This window comes from Lygodium microphyllum, chromosome 3 (genome assembly GCF_053477565.2).
Source record: "Lygodium microphyllum isolate KBCC chromosome 3, Lygodium_microphyllum_v1.1.10, whole genome shotgun sequence".
NCBI lineage: Eukaryota > Viridiplantae > Streptophyta > Polypodiopsida > Schizaeales > Lygodiaceae > Lygodium > Lygodium microphyllum.
In genome coordinates this window covers 106,118,006-106,139,243 of record NC_141137.1, presented here as the reverse complement: position 1 = coordinate 106,139,243, position 21,238 = coordinate 106,118,006, and the positions used below count along the sequence as shown (strand labels likewise).

General features: G+C 42.0%; 1 protein-coding gene across 2 annotated transcripts in view; it reads right to left on the bottom strand.

Moving 5' to 3' along the window:
- TOP3A (topoisomerase 3alpha) overlaps positions 1 to 17,010 on the bottom strand; it is a 155,990-nt gene extending 138,980 nt beyond the window's left edge. For both annotated transcript variants that reach the window (XR_015690256.1, XM_087674498.1), the window contains exon 1: positions 16,907 to 17,010. The gene's annotated coding sequence lies outside the window, so the exon portion shown is untranslated. The remainder of the gene's footprint in view (positions 1 to 16,906) is intronic.
- Positions 17,011 to 21,238: the final 4,228 nt, after the last annotated feature.

Genomic DNA, 21,238 nt, shown 5'->3' with positions numbered 1-21,238 from the left:
TGAGCCTCTCACGAAGGCGGAACTCGCTGCTTTGTAGCTACCTCTTTTCCATTGCTTCCAGAGAATCCATCGATGTGTGATGAGTTTCTGGCCTCCTACAGCAAGAAGTCGGGACTGGTCCAGGGTATTTCTATGACTTTGACACCTCGTGGCCTAGGGAAGGCTCTGTCTCTTCCCTTCAAAGGTGAACCCTTTGTTACCACTCGTCAGCTTTTCTCTAATGAAGAGATTTTGATGCTGTTACAAAAACAGACAAGGGAAATGCTGGATGTTAAGAAGGTGATCAACTCTTCAGGAGTTTCCTTTTCCATGATCACTGATCCTGTGTGGAAGATGGTCTGTCAGTTTCTCCAGGACAGGTTTATGCCTGCAAAAACGCCATCCCAGTACTTGTCCAAAGAGCTTTTCACAGCTTCAAGGATGGCGTTGAAAGGAGTCGCTATTGATTAGAGCACTTATCTTCTCACTAAAATGGATCAACATTTCGTCAAAGTCACCAGGGGTAATGTTACCAATGTCACCTATGGATCGTATTTGTCTGCCTTCTTGACCTATTCAGGTATACAGAAGAGTATGCCTCCACCTCCTCCATCAAATCCAGTACCTTCTCCTCCACCTTCAGATAAGTCAGAACCCATTGATATAGAGGATGATGATTCTCCGCCTCCCCTGATCATACAGCGCAAACGCTTGAAGCGGATAGCGGATAAAGCTCCTTCAGTTCTTCCTTCAGTACCCATTCCTGCTACCTCTGGCAGTGATCTCCCTGGGTATCTCACCTGTAATAACCTGTTCAGAGCACATCGAGAAGGTTCGTTGGATATATCAGTTCCCTCACTGAACAGTCTAGTCTCAGGAGATCCAATTCCTTTTCTCTGAAAAGACATTCAGAGTTCCATTGAATTGTCAGTGACAGCCTGTGTTCAACAACTGTACGCTTCCTTTTATGAAGAGCTGATGCAGTCTAAGGACCAGTTGCATAAGGCAACATCCGAGTTAGCCTCTGCTAAGGATGCCCTAGCAGATTTGTTTAAGAAGATGGAGCAACAAACCCAACTGGTTGCCACCCAACGAGATAAGATCTCTTCTTTGAAGATCCAGTTACTAGAGGCTCAATCAGATGTTACTAGCCTTTTAGAGGAGAAGGAGAGGATGTCCAGAGAAGCGCAAGAGTTCCAAACTCTCTTAGATGCCAAACTTTCAGCCTTACAGACTGCTAATGACACAGTGGAATCACAAGCTTCCCAAATCCAGCAGTTGCAAAATCAACTGGCAAAGTTACGGTCTGTTCCTCCAAGCCCTCATGTTCCCTTGATCCCTTCTCTCTCACAGCAGGACTTGGCTGCTCTTCAGAGACAGGCTACCTTGTGTCCTCTATTCCAAGATAAAGTGAAAAGATTGCAATCCAGAATGGATTTGTTATGATCTACATTTGAGCTTTCAGGAATATGTTCCACCCGACCATTCTTTCTTTGTCCACTATCAAATACAGAAGTTGGCCTTCTACATGAAGCTTTCCACGATGGATTTACCTCTTCCAGAGGATGGATGGAGTGGAGCTTGGTCTGCTGAGTTGCTGACAGAGGTGGTAAGGATGGTGTTTGAAGATTCTGTCACGACCGATACCATGTTGATGTCCTACATGTATTTACGAGGAGACTTGTTGATTCCAGATGAGGTGGATATGGCATGGTATGTGGGAGACGTTCTACAAGCTGTTTTGTATGTCAACCATTTGGAGTTACGCATAAATGACATGTTCCAGAGTTACTCCTCCAAAGTGGCTAATTGTCCTGATAATTCCTGGCATACCATGATTGATTTTGTGGTCCTGAATCAAAGAACACAGCTCCTACTTATGCCCAGAGTACTAATCAACTGAGGATGGATCTCTTAGCTTATCTTTCAAACATAATCCGTTTGATTCTACCTGTTTTTATGCCTATCATAAAAAATCTCTCTTAGAACCTTCTGTTCCTACCCTCCTATATTACCAACAAATGGCTCACCAATATGATCTATATCTTTTCCTTTGTCAAACTAATTCCACAACTATTTTACCCCTTCTTTTCCAACCTTCATTTTTTCCTTAAATTCCTATCTTTACATATTGTTCCTTTATTGAGGATAGAGTATTTTCCCCTTCTCCACCATGTTCTTCTCCATCCATTCATGTACCTTCCACCTTTCCTATTTATCAGTTAACACCCTTCCTTACTGATTCCCTACAAATTTCAGCCCCTCCTTTAAACCCTTCTTCCTTTTATGATTTTGCCTATCCCTCACTTCATCCACTTCTCCTTATTCCACTTCCCTCTCCTAACACTTCTATATCTCAACCACCTCAGTTGGTTCGTGACTACGACGGGTTTGATCATCAGATTTCCCGAAGACGAGGATGCAGCTCGAATAATTCCCTTACAGGACCTCAGATCAACTGGCCAGTAATTCCAGGAGAGTGGACAGCTGCCAGTCAAGCTTATTAGAACTATATTCATTTTGCTCAGCAGTATTCACAGTCTGCAAATCCTTCAGTGCGATTAACTGCTCACTTTGCTTGGTACCTGGCGTATATGCATAGGCACTCTCATAATGATTCCAAGCCTATTCCAAAGTTGTGCATGAATGTCAATGTGAGCATTGATTCCCAGCAACTGGATATATTGTATTTTCATGCTCTTTGTTTACCTAGCAGATATCCGCTCCTGTTGGAAAGGATGTGCTGCCTTCAGTTTTTTCAGAATCCTCCCAAAACATTTGTAGATGAATCCTTGTCTATGGATCGTTTCCGAAATCATCAATCTTTCAAGAGGGATCATCTTCATTGATACCTTTTCCAATGTATGGTGGATGCTTTTTAATGAAAATCTCTCTTTTTGGAGGAGTCATTCAGATGGTTGTGTTGTGTGTAGTGTTTGTGTTGTCAGTTCATTTATGTAAAAAGAACGTGGTGGTTTCCTATTGGATTGGATTTCGTACGAGCTACATTTTTGGAGAATTGTGGTGATGGGGTCGTGGTTGGAGAGTTAAAGATGCTGATGCAGACGAAGAAGAAGACGAACTCTTATATCCTTTACAAGTTTATTGTGATTTCTAGTTTGATAAGCAGTGTTAATGTATAAAGGGTTTTCCTTTCGTTGTATTTTTATATTAGATACAGGTTATAAGTTGGGGTCGTGGTTGGATTGATTGTTTTTTAAGATTTATTGAAGATCAAAGTTGAGCTTTTAAATGAACTTGTATTCCCTTTTTCTTGGGTCGCGAGGACGCTTCCTTATTAAGTGTGGGGATATGTTGAGTGTTGAAATGACTTGTTTTTTGGCTGATTTTTGTTGTTTTTGAGAGCTGAATGGTTGATTTTATGAGATGATTGATTGGTTTGGAAGTGGTTTAAGAATGTTTTGGATGATATTGATTGTGTTTTGAAAGTTCATGATGTTTATTAATGGAGATATGAGGTTCTATGATGTTTTGAGAGGTTCTGATTGGTTCCGTATACCTTCTGTATAGCTTTTGTTTTGTTCTGTTTTGTTCTGATTGACTTCTGTAAGGAGAGATGAATTATTGATTGATGAAGATTGAGATATTGTGAAAGCTTATTGAATAGTTTTTGAGAGTTTGGAATGGTTTGAGTATGAGTTATGTGGTTTTGATGACCTTCTGTAGGTCTTCTGTAGAGCTTCTGTCTCTGTTCTGTTCTGTACTGTAGCTGTTCTGGTACTGCTCTATATGCTTCTGTATGTGTTCTGTTGGATGAGAGTGTAGCTTGGGAAAGTTTTCTAGCCTTGGAAAGAGGTGAATACAAGTGCAAAAGAGTTGAAAGAAGTAAAAGAAGTAGCTGCTGAAGACTCAAGTGAAGACTGGAGTGAAGAGACAGTAGTGAGCTATGAAAAGACATTGTAGTGGCTCTGGTGACTCTTCATATCAGACATACCTCTTGGGAGGGGTATCCACGACCTAAGAAGGATTATTAAGAGTGATTTTGAGAGATTGTAGTGAGGATATGATGTATTATTGATGGAGAGAGAGAGAGAGAGTCAGAGATAATCAATTCTACTGAACAGAGTGATTGTATGTGAGAGATTGAGAGAGAAGACCATGAAGATAGTGAAGATGAATACTATGTGATGTATTTCCATTCAAAGATGGTGTATTACTTTGCTTTCTTTGTTATATTGATGGATTTTATGAAGATATTGAAGAATAGGGTTGATTCTATCAAATCCGTGGGAGATCTACATGATACTGCATGAAGATTTGTTGTGCCTGGTGTTCTTTCCTTCATTGTGATCATATAGAACATAATAAACAAGCTTTTTGATATTACAAGATAGATTTTCTTGCAAGAGAATTCCTTTTTCCTTGGTGTTCCTCTTGGGGCTCCATGTTTTTTGACACCAAAATAAGCATAAAAACAAGGCACAAAAATGTCCATGCATATATCATAATTTCATCTTTTGTAAAAAAGATAACAAGTATATGGTTACAAAATCACTAAAATACACACCTATATGAGGGGGCCACATCCTCATCCACATCCACATCCACATACACCATCATAAATAAATGATATACACAAAAGTGTTACGTGCATGTATTGGTGAAGGGTAGGAATACTCAAAATTAAAGGCTAAAGGTCTTATAATATCAAATGTATCAAAGTCAAAGAAATAATAAAAATATGGAGAGGTGTGCTTTTTGGGTGAAAGGATGGATTGAGGACACGAGTGGTTGCGTGTCTCTTTCTCTCCCTCTCTTTCCTGAGAACACACATTCTCTTCTCGTGGGTGTGAAAAATATTTGTATTTGGCTCGGCTCCTCTTTTTCTTTCTCTTTCTTTCTCTCTTCATTCTTTATTTCTAAAAGCTATGGAAGATAATGATGAAAGTGATGAAGATGATAGTGTTGTTTATATCATTATGGATATGGTTTCTTTTAAGAGATATGTTTGCAGTTTTGGGATCATGGGCTCAGCCTACTCATAGAATTTGAAGGTTCTTTTTCCCTGGTTTGTGTTTGATATTATAGCCATGGCAAGGTCCTCCATTTTTGGTGCACTGGCCGGGAAAGAACTGATCTTTGAAGCTGCAAACAGAGGGGCTTGAAGGAAAGGTGGAAGAGGAACCACTGTGCAGAGAGAATGTACCTTCACTCGTTCGAAGGGAAATAGAGAACGAGAGAAGAGGAAGAGATCTTCGGAGCCTAAGCAGAAGAAGCCATGCCTTTTGGCTATGAAGAAGGAGGCAAAGGCCAAAGGCCAGAAACGCCAGAAAAGCCCCAAGGATCCCAATAGGCCTAAAAGACCACTCTCTGCTTACTTCCTGTTTATGGAAGACTTTAGAGAGACCTTCAAACAAGAGAACCCTACTGCTAAGGGTACAGTAACAGTAATGTCTGCTGCTGGAGGTGCTGGATGGAGATATATGAACGAATGGAGATATATGAACGAACAGGAGAAAGCTTCTTATGTGGCAAGATATAAAACACTTAAGGAAGACTATGACAAGGCTATGACTGCCTACAACCACTCAAAGAAGAGTGGAAGAGGTTCTCGGAAGCATCATGAGCACCTTGGGAGCTCTGCACGTAGCCGCAGCGACAGCCCCTCGGCGTCTCTGGTAGTGCACTGTGGGAGCCCCTCGCGCAGCCCCATTAACCTATTATCGCACATAGACAGATAGAGAAAGAGAGAGAGAGAGCGCATGAGCATAACTGAATGGAGATTGGTGATTCGAAGGGGAGGTGTTTAAGTTAGAAAACACAAATGATTCGATGACCCATGAGATTTTGCCACGAGCAGATTCCATCACACTAGCAAAATTTGGAGCCGCGGAGCGCCCACAGAAACGACGACGATTTCTGACGCGATCAGGAACATGGGCATACTCTATGTTGCCATGCTAATTAGTTGACTGAGAATTATGTGCGCTTGGTGTTGTGAAGAGGAAGGAGGAGAGAGAGCGGAAGCAGGAGGAGGCTATGGCAGCCTTGACTTGGCCTCGCCTGGGAAGGGGCCGTGAGGATGGTGGTCTCCTTCCGATCCTTATGATCACATCCTCAATACAACTATGACTTCTTGACCTACTATTCAATTTGCCAAAAGAGGAAGCAAAAGAAGAGGAAGAAGAAAAAAAAGAACAAGAAGGAGAGGAAAATGGCGAACAGTCTAGATCCATCAAAGAAAACGATGAAAAAGTAGTAGAATGGAACAATCTAAATCCGATGCCTGTAGTGGGACTCCATGGCTTTGCGCCGTCTGAGAGAACGGAGACAAGGTTTCCCCCTTTTGACATACTCCGTGGCTTACCACACTCTGAGATAAGGAAGACGAGGCAGAGAGCTTCATTATCTTCTCCGCAAGGGTGGCTTCTCAAGAAAAGGGCGGCTTCTCCTATGCCTCCTCCTCGAAAGAAGGCGTCTAACCGACTCACACGCAACCGAGACACATCAACGAAGAAGATGAAGAAGAGAAAGAAAGAGGGGACGGCACCATCTGCATCTGCCATTTTGATCGATGGCTCACATGTTTCTTTTTTGTGTTTCTCTATTCCCAGTCTCGATCTCCCTCGATCGGCCGTGCAAAATTTGTGTAGAATTTGTTAGAAGACATTCTTCATCTATCTGTCCCTCTCTCCCTCATCCTCCACATGGTAGCCATGTGTTTCTTTCCTTATCCCATCATATTCCCCTCCCATCCTTAACCTAATTTTTAAAATAAAATATTAATATGAATATTAAATTAATTAAGCACCCATCTTGTTATGTTTCATCTTACCCCCTTCCTCATTTGCCCCTTCAATTGTGGCACTTCCTTCCACCCCTTAGCCCTTCTAACTTATTTATAATACCTTAATATTACCACCCTAGTTTTCTGCATGTGGTGCTTTTCTCCACCCATGATCACCATCAACCTCTCCTTTTAGTGTATATTGCTGCCATCCCTTACGTCTTTCTTCTTCTTTTTCTTTTTCCTCCAAACAACAACCATCAAGAAAAATGATAAGATAGACTAAAAGGACAAAAAAAAAAGAATTTAAAAGGATCAAAGCTTAGTAACCCTCCTAATCCATTGTTAACATTCAAAAGTGACACCTCTTTACCAAATCACAATACTCTCTCAAAGCTAAGCTTTCAAGAGTTTTCACTTTACATTCATATATGACAACACTATTAAATACTCCATGAGAAGATACATAAAGATAAACCCCCACATCAGAAGATACATGAAGCTACATATACAATTAAACCCTATTTTCTCAAGTGCCCCTTTGGAGCTACATGATGGAGTCTTATTTCTTTCTCCATTGAAATGGAGGAGTTGTGCTCATGATCCCTTATTGAAGATAGAACCCTATCTTTTGGAGATTATACAAGTTTTTCAGTGTGGGAGTGCAATGGAGGCAGGAGTTCCCTTACTCTGGTGGTCGTGGATTTAGCGTCCCATACCCTACCATGGCTAGGCCTTATGATCGAAGTTGTTTTACTAACAATTTTGGAAGTGTTTTGTGTTAGACAATGGTTCTTCTTTGACAAGGTTCGCGAGGACGCTTCACATTTCAGTGTGATGATGACACCAAAAGAAGCATAAAAACAAAGCACAAAAATGTCCATGCATATATCATAATTTCATCTTTTGTAAAAAAGATAACAAGTATATGGTTACAAAATCACTAAAATACACACCTATATGAGGGGGCCACATCCACATCCACATCCACATACACTATCATAAATAAATGATATACACAAAAGTGTTACGTGCATGTATTGGTGAAGGGTAGGAATACTCAAAATTAAAGGCCAAAGGTCTTATAATATCAAATGTATCAAAGTCAAAGAAATAATAAAAATATGGAGAGGTGTGCTTTTTGGGTAAAAGGGTGGATTAAGGACACGAGTGGTTGCGTGTCTCTTTCTCTCCCTATCTTTCCTGAGAACACACATTCTCTTCTCGTGGGTGTGAAAAATATTTGTATTTGACTCGGCTCCTCTTTTTCTCTCTTTCTTTCTCTCTTCATTCTTTATTTCTAAAAGCTATGGAAGATAATGATGAAAGTGATGAAGATGATAGTGTTGTTTATATCATTATGGATATGGTTTCTTTTAAGAGATATGTTTGCAGTTTTGGGATCATGGGCTCAGCCTACTCATAGAATTTGAAGGTTCTGTTTCCCTGGTTAGTGTTTGATATTATAGTCGTGGCAGGGTCCTCCACTACCCAACTGGAGCGTTTTGTGTTTTGCGATTGCAATCTTAGGCTTGTTGAGAGGACCGCTCTGTCCCCTGAGCCTTCACGGATAAATTGGCAATGAATAGTATTATATATAATTAACTTTTTAACCTTGACACTTAACACTGCTTGAAAGTTGGATTGTAAACTGTGATATATATATATATATAAGCATTGAACATGTTGAATTTTCTCTCATATCTTTGTCTCATTCATCTTTACATGTGAATTTTGACAAGATTGATAAAGAGAAGGTGTGTGATATCTTGAAGATACCACAAGAGGAGTGAGATATCTACTCGATGCTCTATGAGGAGCTATCCGCAACGGTGCATGAGACTTGTGCACAAAGAAGGGATTGAGCCAATAGAGCAAGGGCCACACATGATCGTGCAATATAGGTAGAGTCAGAGCCAGGGCCTGAGGCCAAAGCTGAGGCTACTTCATCATCTTCTCGATCAGGGCCCTCGGAGTCAGACGAGGTGGTGGTGCACGGATCCTCAGAATCTGGATGAGTCAAGACTCATGATACACAAAAGTCGGTTTAGCATTGCAAATTGCAATCGCCAGTTGTTCTTTGAGGTTGATACTTATTATTCACTAGTTACTAGAGTCTAGAGACTAGTGCCCAATGCTCATTGCTCATTGGACTTTGGAGTTTGGACAGATTATTCACATGACATGGTTACATGTATCATTGTATCTTGATTTTACTTATTATATATTTTGTTCCACTGTTCTTAATGTTAATCTCCACTATTCTTAATGTCAATCTTTATTGCTCTTTAGATCATAGATTATTTATGAGTCATAAATCATAATTGATTTTGTTGCCTTAAGTTTTGAAAATTGAGTCTTAATTGTATTAAGCTATCTTAAGTTTTAACCATTGAGTCTTGACTCCTAAATCTTCACTCATGAGTCGTGACATGTATAATGAATCATTATTTCAATCATATGACATGAAGACTCAAAAGTTTTGTATGAAATTTGGGTGCATGTTGTTGTAGGCATTCATATATTTACATACCCATATAATACCATATTTATTTTAGTGTAAAATCAAAAACGTTATTTTCCCGTTTCCAAAATTTCTTTGAAACTCGCTTATTCCCTTTTTTCTGTTTCTGTTACTTCCATTTCCAAAACTCCCATGTGCTCTGCTCCAAACACAGGACCTGAGTGATAAGGCAAGGCACCAAAAGAAGAACAAGGAGGGTGACCACGAATTGTGATATCCTCCAATAGGGGTATGGCTAGCAATGGAGTGAAGAGGGAAGAGTGTGAGAGTGACAGAGATAGAGAGGTGAAGAATAACTGAGGTGGTATAGAATGAATGAAGTAACAAGCTATTTATAGGCATAAGCCATCTAGGGTAGTGTGCCCAGTTAAAAAGTGACCAAAGTGTGGACACTAGCCCTTTTTTAGGCTGTGAGTGTAGGCATTCATATATTTACATACCCACATAATACCATATTTATTTTAGTGTAAAATCAAAAACGTTATTTTCCCGTTTCCAAAATTTCTTTGAAACTCGCTTATTCCCTTTTTTCTGTTTCTGTTACTTCCATTTCCAAAACTCCCATGTGCTCTGCTCCAAACACAGGACCTGAGTGATAAGGCAAGGCACCAAAAGAAGAACAGGAAGGGTGACCACGAATTGTGATATCCTCCAATAGGGGTATGGCTAGCAATGGAGTGAAGAGGGAAGAGTGTGAGAGTGACAGAGATAGAGAGGTGAAGAATAACTGAGGTGGTATAGAATGAATGAAGTAACAAGCTATTTATAGGCATAAGCCATCTAGGGTAGTGTGCCCAGTTAAAAAGTGACCAAAGTGTGGACACTAGCCCTTTTTTAGGCTGTGAGTGTAAAACCCTAAATGAAGAGTGTAAACTGAAGAAGTGGTTTCTCAACACCCCCTCTCAAGCCCAAAAAGGAATGAAGAAAGAGAAGCGAAGAGAGATACAATGAAGATGGAGAGGATCTCGAAGATCCAAGATTTCCACCTAAACATAACCTATAGTAAGGAGCAAAAGACGAGATGAACTATAGAACCTAACTCCACCTCAGGAGAGAAGCCACTAGCTCTGTAACTCTATGCTAGAAGAAATTCGAAAGCCTCGTCACCAAGTCACAGTTGAACCTCCAAGGTCCCAGTCTAGGTGGTACCTAAAGATCCTGAGTGTCAATAGGAGAAATGACTACTCAAAGATGGCCATCCCAAAAGAATAAATGGCGGGTGATGAACTTTATGATCAGTAGGTGCCCCACCCTGGGGTTGAAGACACAAGGGCTTCCTTTGAAGCCAAAGAAGTAGAAGCACCCTCAGAGGGCAAAAAGAGTACATTCCCCTCCAAATCCCCCTCTGCAAGAGATAGGGAATCTAAAAACTCATGGATCACAAACTCTGAATCATCTGATAAATGAAGAAAGTGCCATCGATCGTGCCGAAGAAGATATCAAGGGTGTCAAAGATGGTGAAAAACTCCCAGAGGTGGCCTCTCAACCGGAGTAGTCGAGGGTAGAGAAAGAGAAGGCTGATAGGGAGCCAGGGGTGGACAACAATCACTGTCTCTCAACGGAGTGGACCGCAGAGCCGAAGTAATGGAACGCGTCGAACAAAAGAGCAGACTACCAAGCGGACGGTATCCAACAATCAACATCTATCGATGGAGCAGAGTAGAGAACCGCGGGTTGTTGAGGTAGCATTCTTAAAACCTTGGAAAAAGTGGAAGTAACCTCCGTAGCGTATTACAGTAGTCACAAGGAGGCCATTGCACCTGACGATCCTCCTTATGCTGGATAGGGTTTAGTGTGCATTGGATGTGTCTTATTGCCTTGAGCATAAAAATTTGAAAGCTAGTGCAAAATAAGCGCAATGACCCAAAAGGAAGAGGTGGCACAATGAGTGCTTGGGACTAGAAGCATATACTCCAATGATGTAGGGAGCAAAGGTCCATGTCAATAAGCATAATTGGGGGTTCCGATAATGCCGGAAGAGGAGCACACAGTGGTCTATCCATCTACTTTGGAGAAGTCATAGCACTAGAGTGTCAACCTATAAAAGGGAGAGAGGGTAGGGGAGGAAAAGAAGGGTATCTCTGTCTCCCAGTGACGCAGCAAAAATGAAGGGGGAAATGAGTATATGATGCCGAATCCGGAACCTATCTTTGCCTTCTTAGATGCAGAGGATCTTTATGACTAATTGAACGCCTCTAGCTCTAATACCGTGTCAAAAAATGACAGAGAGACCAAAGAGATAGTAGGGTTTGCAGGGAGAAACACAAAGTACGTATGGCAAACACTAACACAGAAGAGAAACTTGGAAACATAAAAGAACATGGTGATGATGCATTGAATCATGTTATGAGAAGAAAAGCTAATACAACGGAGCCAAAGCTCAGAAGATGACTGCATTGTCCTATCTGAATTAAGCGACAGGACTTGTGGGGAATCTGCACATTGAAGGGAGCGAAACGCAGTCCTTCAAGCAATGGGCTATCAAAGTAATCACCAGAGAGTGAAGGACAACTATTGAGGGAGCGAACCACAGTCCTCAAATGTTGTCAAAGATGTGGAAGATGATCACTAGCTATCGAGGGAGTAAACCGCAGTCCTGAGATGCTAGGAGTGGCCTAGGCAACAAAATGTAAATCCTAGAGTGTGTTGGAGCCGTCAGACACAAGGAAAGCAGCCCAAATGCTAACGCCAAGGGATGGATGATGATGCCAAATGAAGGAACAACCACCAGGAGCGTAAATGCAGCCAATGAAGGCTTGTTAACTCAAAAAAGCAAGTACCTTAGGCTGCAAAAATTAAGGCCAGATGTGCGGTGATATCAAGCAAGAAGATGCTGACACCAAGCTAGGAAAGATGGCAGCAAATATGGAGGAGGTCTACGAGCAACCAAACGGAAATCTGGTGAAGTCTAAAGGGAGTGGAAGAGGCCACTAGCAATGAGTGTTGTCACCAACAGTCTAATGACGACACCAACATGGTGGAGCATCCAAACGTAGGACTTCAATGATGGGATAGGGTGCCTAAAGAAGAAAAGGAAGGGCGACCACGAACTGCAATATCCTCCAGCAACAGCGGAGTGAAGACGGAAGAGTGTGGGAGTAATGGAGAAAGAGGGGTGAAGAATGACTAAGGTGGTATAGAACGAATGAAGTGACTACCTATTTATAGGCACGAGCCATCTAGGGTGGCGCACCACTGTGTGGACACCCACTACAAAAGTGACCAAAATGTGGACATCAGCCTTTTTTGGGGCTGTCAGTGCAAAACCCTAAATGAAGTGTGTAAACTAAACAAGTGGTTTCTCATACTATTGATAGGAAGAAGCCAAGAAAATCCAATCTTTGTGGAATTCTTACTAGAATGGATATCTTTCACCATTCATCGTTCTCGTTCAAGGCATATGTAAGACTAGGGTAGTGTTGGACTAACTAATGGCCCCTGATTGAGACCACTCCTCAAAGATAGACAAATTTGAGCGAATGAATGAAGTTGCCCAAGCCATGTATAGTTATTTTATTGTGTTCAAAGATGCCAAGTGTCCTAATATGATCAACCAAGTCAATATTTATGAGTTTTGTCTATTTAAAACCACAATCTCATTTGGTGTAAGTAGACATTGGTTTCTTTTGTCATCTAGTTTTTCTAGCCTTGCACTTGAAATCGATTTGCATTAATAGCTAGGTTAGATGAGATTCCAATTGGGAGTCCCCGTCCTTGGACTCCATCTCTTGCACACTTAGCCATGCCCAATACCCTGAGGAGATCATCCATGCTTGTGTATAGATTCAAATTTCCATTCTCACTATTCATTTCTCTTCCGCATCTTACTTGTTTATATGATTTGTAATCTAAGGATTGAGTTAAAATAAACTCTTTGTAAAAGAAGAATTACCTGAAGCTTCTAGCCTAAAATTTTTTGTGAACCATAATCAAGTAATTGCAGGGACTCGATTCATGAATTAATCCAATACGTGAAGATTTTTAAAGCTTCACTCTTTGTTCATTTGTAGCAAGAACTTTTTGAATTCAAAATGACATGAATCAAAGCAAAGAGCCGATGAAAATGTCAAGTCATGCATCCACCAATTCTAGAATGTCTTTTAAATAATTTGATCCTACATGCTAGAAAGACTACTGTAGTGAATGAACAAAGTTGGCTTAAGACTTGGCACAATTCCCTGCTTGTTCTTATGATATTGTATCATAGACTTATTTGAAGGATAGATTGTCACAATCTTGAATTCACATATGCAAAACATGTCAAGATGATTGAGGACCCCAAGATGTTTGTAGCAAACAAATACCCTAGAAAGACAAAGAAATAAGCAACCTCAACAGAAGGTTAGAGCTTCTCCAAGGCTCACTCTTGAACAACTACTTAGCACCCTAATAAGAAATGTGCTTCAAAGGGAATTGAGGCCCTTGTCTAAAATGAAAATTGATGTATAGCAATTGCAAAACTATGAACGTGTCTACCATTGGTACTACAATTTATAATGGAACTAAAATGTTTCTGGAGGCTAACATATAGACATCAACATCAGATCCCATGTACCAAGGTGATTAGCAAGTTAGAATTCCTCTTTAAGATATTAGGTTGGTCTGTTTATATCTAGAGCAAGAATCAGAACATCAACTACATCAAATGAATAACAAACTGAACATCTTGAACAAGATAGGAGGTTTTCATAGATACAATAGGAGAGCCAATCTAAACACCACAAAAAGAGATTTGTTTCGGGAGTTCCACCCCAAAATTGTGATGACATGACTCCTACGATACAGATAACAATCAATGCCTTGTATAAATCTTAGAATCAAAGCAGAGAATATCTTTCCTATATATGAGTTCAAGATTTGTTCTATTTATAAGTATGAAATATTATTTTAAAACAAAACTTTCACTAGTTACTTGAACCACTCTTCACAACCTTGATTTTTTTAAAGAGAAAAAAATAACACTATTAATAAATCCCCTCCATACAAAATATCCAAAGGAAAAGTACAAAATTTTCCATACAAGTGACTCCAAGCAATAATGTTGGCTATTAGCTCCCATATGTAATGATGTTCCTTAGTCCACTCGAAGTAGCATAAGCCCTAGCCTATCCTATATATGTGTAGCCTAGCCTCTATATGTTAAGGCTTACGCTAGTTTAGACTAAGCTAGACCTAGGCTAAGCTAAGCATAAGCTAAGCTAGGAGTGTAAGTTAGACTAAGCGCAGGCTAGGCTTAGGCTAGAAGGAAACGTACAAAGAGTCTTGACATGGCAATCCTACTCGAGAGCTGACCAAAGATGAGCTGGGATTGACTCCTCTACATATACTCATATCCATAGGCTGGCCCCTCTATCCATAACCCAAGCAACAACCCCATGTCACTATCATAGTCTCTATTAGCAATGAAACACCACCCTAAGATCTCTCTTCCAAACCTCCTAAGCCCTGGGGTGTTCCCATGTATAGTCTCTTCCTTTGGCTCTACACATCTAACACAAGCAACTAGATCACTACCATAAGCAAGTCAAGTGCCAAGCACTACGCTCCTGCATACTAGTAACCACAAAAAGAGTGAAATATTTATGGATCTAGAGCTATGGTCCAATCTCCTCCGAAAGTCAGCTAGGACAGCTAGCATCACTCCTATCCTACTCATCTAGATCCTCTTGTCCAATCTGGTGGCGTATCCAAAAAAGGGGACATCCTTGGATCTCTCTACAGAGGGATCTTTACAAAAGGTACCACTGTAATCTCTGGAGAGGGGAAACAAACTACGATAGATGTGCCGGCACTAAGCATGCAGTAGCCATTGCCCTCGACCCACCTATCAAAGAAGGCTACCGAAGTCCAAACATAGAGTGGATTCGTGGGTAGCACCAATTCAAACTACTTCACAGAACTAAAACTGACCCTAAAACACCCTTCCCTAACAAGGTTACTTTCGTAATCCTGGCAGTGGTTTCTGTGAGGGCTGCAGGAATCATGTCCTTCAAGGAATGTGCCATTGATCCGAGTTGCCAAACCATCTCCAAGTCAAAGATAGCCCCACCATGGCCACCACTCTCCCTCCAATGTCTAGTTCTACATTAGGATCAATCTAATTGGTGGAAAGTATCATCCATGGGAACAATGGAGACCAGTTACTATCCTGCGAATCAAGTTTTCTCCTTCATCTTAGTGTTGTGAGGTTTCTTGTATTTTCTTGAGCCTCTATTCCCAAGGGAAAGAAGGATTGAAAAGGAGAGTGAGGAGGCCATTGCTTGAAATAAGACTGCTTGTGCGGCAGGGATGGAAGCCATGAGAGAGGATGAAGAGTGGAGAAGGGGAGCAGGAGACTGAGGGCAAGAGGCTAGTGGCATTGGGAGGCAGGAGGCTCGCAGTGCTGGGGCAGATGGGGGAGAGTGCCAGAGGAAACAGCATGCAGGCAGGCTGCAGGGGCAGCAGGCAGGCAGAAGGGAAGGTGGAAGAGTAGCAGCAGGCAGGTGGGGGAAAGGCAGGCAACAGGTAGAAACGCTAGTGGAATGACTGAGGGCTGGTGGGGGCAGCCCTGGCTGACAGGGGGAACTGGCAGAAAGAGTAGCTGCTGGCAGGTGGGGGGAAAGGAATTTGGCAAGCAGAAGGCTGGCGGAGTGACCAAGGGCTGGCTGGGCCAGCACTGGCTGACAGGGGGAGCTGGCGGCGCCACTAGCAGGAGCACAGCTCACAGAGCTGGATGTCATTTAGCAGTCATTGTCCAACCATTACTTTCACCACACGTTTTGTATACAATGTTACACCTTGAAGCTTCATATGAACCTGGCAACTATATCAACTTCCAACTTAATCTGTTCACAAGCCTCATGGTAAGGTTTAGAGTACTGAAGCAAAACTAAGATGGATCAAGAAAAATTACGAGCATTAGGAAATGCTTTAAAATAACTAGAACCTTTAAAACATTATGTATTGCAAACCCATCTCTCTTACCTGATGGAATGCTAAAGGTCCAACCATGATTTTTATCACGTGTTTGCTTGGGTATGCAAACAATTGCAAATGTATGTTATTTTTGAAGTATCTTTGGTCAAATCATTCTTGACTCTTTATTTCTTTTAAAAAATCATTCAACCTTCCAAAAACTGTTTTCAAGTCTGGAAAGAATGTTTTAAAGAAACATACTTGTTTCTTTGACACTTCTTAATAAGCTGTTTGATCTTTTTTTTCTCAAATGTGTTCTTGCCTTGTGTCATGTGTGTCTGTTGCAAACTTTGAAGTTGTCTGGAGGCACTACTTCACCTCTCTCTCTCCAAACTGCTCTCTATTTCTCTCTCAATTTTAATTTCCGTCTTCCATTTTTATGCCTTGTGACTGTGAGCTTAGAATATTTTTTTCCCCCAACTTCCTAGGCTCTATATATTTTGACTAGAATTTAGGGTCATGTATGCTTTAGCCTGAAGGTCCAAACATACTCAATAAATACTTTCATACCTGTATGCATATGCATTTCCTTCATGTATGATAAAAACTATGGGTCCAACCTAGAACTGCTTTGACTACCAACAGATCTATATGAACCAGTAAAGTTCCTCCCTTGCTTCTTCCTGCATAACAATAAATAGTACAATTTTATCTAGAAAGTTCAAGTTAACTTTGAAAACCTTCAAGGCAGTTCAAATGACCTGCAAATCAAAGTTCTCTGAGAAGAAATCTGTCTCTGTTCGTGGGTAGCTTATGTATCCAGCTTGGTAAAGCTCTTCAGCCACCTACAAAATCATAATCTCCTGAAATTATCAGGCTATGCTGTATGAGAGAGCTTTGACCATGCACACACGTGTACAACAAATGATTAATTTGCAAAAACTAGCCTTACTATGCAAGCTTGTCCACAAAACAAACAATCTAATTGCACAAATTAGCTTTACCATACATTGTGGTCTATGAAACAAATTGTCTATTTCACTTTGATAGACTCCAACAAAAAACTCATACCTATCACGAAAAAATCAGTTCATATGTTTGTGGTGAAAAATAATTGTCAGCTGAATTTCAAACATTCGAAGGTTAGATGCATACTCTCTCGTTCTAAATAGACCTCATGAAAGGTGAGAAGGATCGAAGCTTGCACTCGAGAGCTATGGCGGGAGAGCAAGAGCAAGAAAGAGAGACAAGAAATGGGAACTCCAACAGTCACAATGTGTGACCGGGCCTTCCTTTATTCAAACTGTCACTAAAAGAATAAAGAATAAAGTGACGGTGACGAACGCCCGCCACCTGCAGTGTGCAGTGGCGGTGACTGTCAGTGTAGTAATACACGGGCGGCTAGGCCGAGGCGCCTTTACCCCCAACAACCTCCCACTTAAAGGCGAATCTGCCCTAGTGAGGAGTGAAAAGAAAAAAGAAAAAGACAGTACAACATGTACACATGTACAACAGGATGAGGAAAGATGTCATCTCATTCCATGCCCATCAACCTCCTGAGAAAGGCAAAGCGCTCTGTAGAGAGGCTTTTCGTGAGCAGATCTGCAAGATTCTGGTCAGTCGAGATCTTGACAAGGTCAACAGACTTGTCCTCAACGACCCCACGTATGAAGTGATACCTCACCTCAATGTGTTTCGTCTTCGCATGGAAGACCGGATTCTTGGCTAACTGAATAGCACTCATAGAATCCGAATGCAGTGTAGGGATAGCATCAATACCAAGGTCAGCAACTAAATGACCCAACCAAATGGCCTCCTTGCAAGCCTCAATGGTTGCAACATACTCAGCCTCTGTAGTAGAAAGGGCCATGCATTTCTACACCCTGGACATCCAAGAAACAGCACCTCCAGCATAGGTGAATACATAGCCGGAAGTGGACTTCCTACTATCTGCATGTCCTGCATAATCAGAGTCAGTGTACCCCACGACTCCTGTATCCTGGCTGCCATAGCATACGCACATATCTGCAGTGCTCTTCAGGTACCTCATGATACCCTTCACGGCATCCCAATGCTTCTTGCCAGGTGTAGCCATATAGCGTGCCACAACACCAACTGCAAAGGCAATATCTGGACGAGTGGCGATCATAGCATACATAAGACTACCCACTGCGGATGCATAGGGAATCTTGGCCATCTCGGCCCTCTGCTCATCTATCTGCGGACAATCAATCTGTGATACCTTCACATAAGAAGGCAATGGACAGCCAATAGGCTTTATATCCTGTATGTGGAAGCGCTCAAGGACTTTATGAATGTACTCCCTCTGTGACAAGTAGAGGAGTCCCTGATGCCTGTCCCATCTAATGCGCATACCAAGTATATGAGAGGCCTGTCCCAGATCTTTCACCTCAACGCTCTTTTTGAGCTGAGCCTTAAGAGCATCTAGCTTATCATGAGCTTTCCCTGCTATCACTATATCATCCACATAGAGTACCAAAATCAATAAAAAACCATCACGGGCTTTCTTCGTATAAAGACACGGATCCATAGCACTCCTGTTGTAGCCCTGTGACTGCATAAAGGCATCAAACTTATGATACCACTCCCTAGGTGTCTATTTCAAGCCATAAAGACTTTTTTTCAATTTGCACACTAGATGCTCCCTGCCAGGTTCTGCAAAGCCCTTAGACTACTCCATATAAATCTCATCATGCAAGTCTCCATGTAAGAAAGCCGTCTTTACATCCATCTGGTATAAATCCAACTCAAGCAGCAGCATGGTGTGGACTTTGATGAGGTCTTTTCTCCTGTGGACTTTGATGAGGTCATTTTAACCACAGGAGAAAAGACCTCATCAAAGTCCACACCATGCTCCTGCTTAAAACCCTTTGCTACAAATCTAGCCTTATATGCCAGCTTGGGGTGTCCAGGGGTACTTTTCAGCTTGTACACCCACTTGCATGGCAAAGCCTTCTTGCCCTTAGGCAAGGAAACCAAATCCCAAGTCTCATTCTTATGCAAGGAGTTTATCTCAGACTACATAGCCCTCTCCCAAGGAGTGACTATCACCCCTGCGCATAGCCTCATCATAAGTGAAAGACTCTCCTACGTCTGTAACCAAGACATAATGCATTGAGGGTTGAAATCTATCAAGTGGATGTCTGTCTCTAGTAGACGGTCTCACGGCAAGCTCTGCTACCTACCCAGCTGCCTGTCCAACACCCTGACCATGAGCATCTACTGCAGCTATAGGCTGTTCAACTGGCTATGCAGGAGCTCTCGGCTCCTCCTGAAATATGACCCTGTGGATCTCAACAACTCTCTCAGGCTGCCTATGCATCTTGTCTTCATGAAAGACTACATCATGACTACGGATGATTTTCCGCGCCTGCGGATCCCAGAGACGATAACCCATCTCGCCTGCATCCCCATAACCAAGGAAAATGCATTTGACACTTTTAGGATCCATCTTACTTCTCTTGTCCCTAGGCACATGGCAAAATGTCTCACATCCAAAGACACGGAAATGCGCATAAGAGGGAGGTTTTCCAATCCATACCTCCTCTACAACCTGGAAACCCAAACCACTAGAAGGTGATTTGTTTATGACATGCAAAGCTGTACTAACTGCCTCAGTCCAAAAGCTCTGTGCTAGACATGCATGGCTAAGCATACTGCGTACACGCTCTTGGATGGTTCTATTCATCTGCTCAACCAAACCATTCTTGGGGGGGGTGTAGGGGGCGGTCAACTGACGCTTAATACCCCTCTCATCACATAACTACTCAAAAGCACATGAGACATACTCACCCCCATTATCTGTCCTTAGGCATTTTAGCCTATACTCAGACTGGTTCTCAACCAATGCAAGCCATCTCTGAAACACAACCAAGACATCGGATTTCAGCTTAATGGGATAAGCCCAAACTTTCTATGAAAATCATCTATGAAAGTAACAAAATACTTTGCACCACCCATAGACTGACAAGGCATGGGCCCACAGACATCCGAATGTACCAATGCCAAGGGCTCACTCATACGTGGCCTACCAGACTTCTTATGCGCAGATCTAGTATGCCTACCATAAAGACAATGCTCACAATGGGGCCCAAAGGGGATACAAATGGGGGCCAAAGAAGGCCTACACCAAGCCTCAGCAAGCCTTGATAGGCTAGAAGCAAAATCCAGGTGAAGGAAGCTCCAAGAGGTGTGAGCTATGGGTGCCCACAACCTGTGAAAACCCTGTTTACCTAGACTTGTGGACTGAGATAAATCTCTGAAATAATGAAGCAATACCTCAATGTCAATGCCCTAATGGTGCCTCAATAGGCCAGGAAGAAGCTCGGGAAGCCGGGGAGTGATGGGAGCTCAAGAGAATGAGCTATGGCTGCCGGGAAGGAGACCCAATGCGAGTGGAGAGTCCATGGGAAGCTAAGAATGCCACGAGCCAAGCTCAAGAGTCGGGAAGCTGTGCTCTGATACCAGTTGAAAGGTGAGAAGGATCGAAGCTTGCACTCGAGAGCTATGACGGAAGAGCAAGAGCAAGAAAGAGAGAGACAAGAAATAGGAACTCCAACAGTCACAATGTGTGACCGGGTCTTCCTTTATTCAAACTGTCACTAAAAGAATAAAGAATAAAGTGACGGTGATGGGCGCCTGCCACCTACAGTGTGCAATGGCGGTGATTGTCAGTATAGTAATACACAGGCGGCTAGACGGAGGCGCTTTTATCCCCAACATCTCAAACTAACATTTGCCCTTTTTCTCCAAAGGATTTAACAATTCCACTTATAAATCCCTCACAATAAAGTATCCCAAGGCCAAGTAAAAAAAAGCCTTGTAAGGGAATTTCCAAACAACAAGCCTACAACAAAGGGAAGCCTATTACAAGGCCTGAGCAAATAACCAATCAACAAGTCTATAGTGCCAAACCATGTGTGGCTAATAGTGAAAGAAAGTGCCGAAATTCCAGGTCCTAACGAAAGAGTCTCTCCTCCACCTGACAGTCTCCGAACAGCCTTGTATCCTCTCGAATCTCCCATAGAGAGTTTGAAATCTCCATCCAAATCCTGAAGAGAGTTTCTACAGTG